The sequence below is a fragment of the Montipora foliosa genome, chromosome 7 (genome assembly GCF_036669935.1).
Source record: "Montipora foliosa isolate CH-2021 chromosome 7, ASM3666993v2, whole genome shotgun sequence".
NCBI classification, from domain to species: Eukaryota; Metazoa; Cnidaria; class Anthozoa; order Scleractinia; family Acroporidae; genus Montipora; species Montipora foliosa.
The window spans coordinates 30812110-30814609 of NC_090875.1; the positions used below are offsets into that span (position 1 = coordinate 30812110).

Genomic DNA, 2500 nt, shown 5'->3' on the forward strand with positions numbered 1-2500 from the left:
GTATTATAATGTAGCATTCACATTTAAATGACATGGAAATATCTGGAACAAAAGGTATTCCCCGTCAAAGCGGTTTGAATAGGCCATTTCCGACTTCATGTCTGCCACTTCTTCAAAGCGAGTGTAAGTACGAAGATTTTTTTATGGTAATTAGTGGAATTTACGTGTGAATGAAAACTCATTTTCATAAGAAAAACTTCCAGTCGCACTTAAGGTGGCAGACAGACACGAGGGGTTATGCTGCAGGGACATGTCGCAGTGACAAAAAACTTGTGTAGTGCAGCCACACTGAGGTGATATAGTTCTGCAGCGACAAAATCACGACATGTGCACACATGAAAACTCACGAAAATGTGGAGGGTACATGTTTCAGGGATATGTTAAAGTGACATGTCCCCTCGTGTGAACTGATACTTTTATTATTGTGCAACACCATTTTGGGGGTTCTTTTGTCCCCGCGGCGTATCGCTGCAAGATATCCCTGAAACATGTACCCGGCAACCCGGCAACATTTTCATGTGTGTGCAAATGTTGTGATTTTGTCCCTGCAACATGACCCTCGCGTCTGCCCACCTTTAGCCTTGTTTTGAAGATGAGGCAGACGTGAACTCGTAAATGGCTCATTTGGTACATCATTCACGGTAAGCCGATTACGTCTATTATGAAGCAAAAAGATATGAGGATACTAAAACTTGTGCAATACCTTTCCTCATGCACAAACTACATTTTAATGGCCAACTGTCTACAAGTTTACTATCCTGAACTCTATAACATTCATTTGTCTCACAGCGGAGGGACAGGTTTCACGAAACATAGTCGTTAAATTCCCAGCTTGTCGTTCTGTTATTGTAATTTTATCTCTATTTGAATCCCAAGGAAGGGCGACCATTTGCCAAAGTAAAAACGCTTATAGACCTCTGAATTGGAGAGTGGTCATTGTCACGGTTTTTTTTTTCGGGACGCCGACTCAAATCTTCGAAGGGCTTTGAAAGTTGTAATTAACATTTAGACGTTTTGTGGTTATGCAGACTAAAAAAATATTTGATAATATTGTGGTATTCGTTTGTATAAAAAAAAAACCATGCGATTAATTTAGTCCTGCCTCCGGTTTAACCACAGGCGAGACTAAAACTTTCAATACAAAGATTTGCCAACCAAGAGGAAACAATAGTGGGGGAATAATAATAGTAATAAGTGCGCCGGCACCTGCAGATGTCCTTTCTAACACGCAAGGAATATTTCAGTATTTAAGCTGTAACGTTCAAATTTGAAACTGATTTCAGTGGCGTGGATTAATGTGCCAATGTGGTATTTTCACTATCACAAGCGGTCTACCGGGGTGATTTGTGATTTTTCAAAGAGAGAGGAATCCATCGATTTTTACTATTCAATTCTTTTTTTATATATCAGCATTTCTATTACGTGGAAATAAGCTACAGAAACGCTTTCGTATGCGTTTATTCCCGGAATCGAAAGAAAGGATAGTCGATATGTCTAATATAAAAACCTTTGTTATGAAACAAACTACGAAATCCAATTCGTTCTACCACGAAACCGTATTTTCCGACTGATACTTTGCGGACATTTCTATTGAAAAAATAAGGACCTTAGTGTAAATTTAGTTGTCTAGCCCGCTATAGAAGACTCGTTTATCGCCGATTTTAAAGTTTTTTTTTGTGTGCAAAAACTTTAACGAGCGGTTTTACGTAGGAATTAACGATGTGAGAGTTTTGTGGCGAATGCATCACTGCTCACATTACACGTTGTTATCACTAGAGAAAACTAAATTTTATCGTTAGCTTAACAAAATGTATCTGGCTTACCTCAATAGGGAGATTTCCGAGGACGAACTTGTGAGTTTACTGCAATTTTTAAAGTGCAATTTCGCAGGTTTAAATGAACCAAGAGGAATAACAATCGACATAAAATAGGTCGTGTATAGAGAACCAGAAGTTATAAATTATTGATAAATTGAAGAACTCTTAATGTAAACACAAGCACGAAGACACAATAATAAGCGGTATCACCCTCTTCAGTGAGCGAATAACAATCTGCGTTAATTAATTCATCGAGGATATCTGGTGTCAACAGTTTACGTGAACGACTCGAGTCAAAATTTCATTTGTCTTTAATTGGCCGAATCATTTAATTTTTAAAGGTGCAGGTATGTGGTCATATATCTGAACGAGCAATGTTTGTCGCCAAGCTCTCTTAATTGTCAAATTCTTGTTAAGGTTTCATACATGTGATGAATCCGTCATCTAGCAGAACTGGGATCTGGGTACAAGCTAAGTTCTAAGAAGTGTGATAATGAGTCAGCAGGGGTTTTTGGTTTTTTTGAATTACTCAAACAAGAGGGCTTAGTAGGAGTTGAAATCTAGTCATGTCTTATGCAAATCTCTCCTCATTTCGAAATCGCTCACAACGGCGATTTCATGTTGACGCATAGTTTGAAATACGATAGTCTGCATCAGGCAGAGAGAGCCTACGTACGCGAAGA

At 38.6% G+C, this 2500-nt stretch overlaps 1 protein-coding gene across 2 annotated transcripts in view; it reads right to left on the reverse strand.

The window, feature by feature from the left end:
• The window catches only part of LOC138011788 (potassium voltage-gated channel protein Shal-like), a 19981-nt gene extending 17995 nt beyond the window's left edge, over positions 1–1986 (reverse strand). For both annotated transcript variants that reach the window (XM_068858982.1, XM_068858983.1), the window contains exon 1: positions 1824–1986. The gene's annotated coding sequence lies outside the window, so the exon portion shown is untranslated. The remainder of the gene's footprint in view (positions 1–1823) is intronic.
• Between the last annotated feature and the right edge of the window lie 514 nt (positions 1987–2500).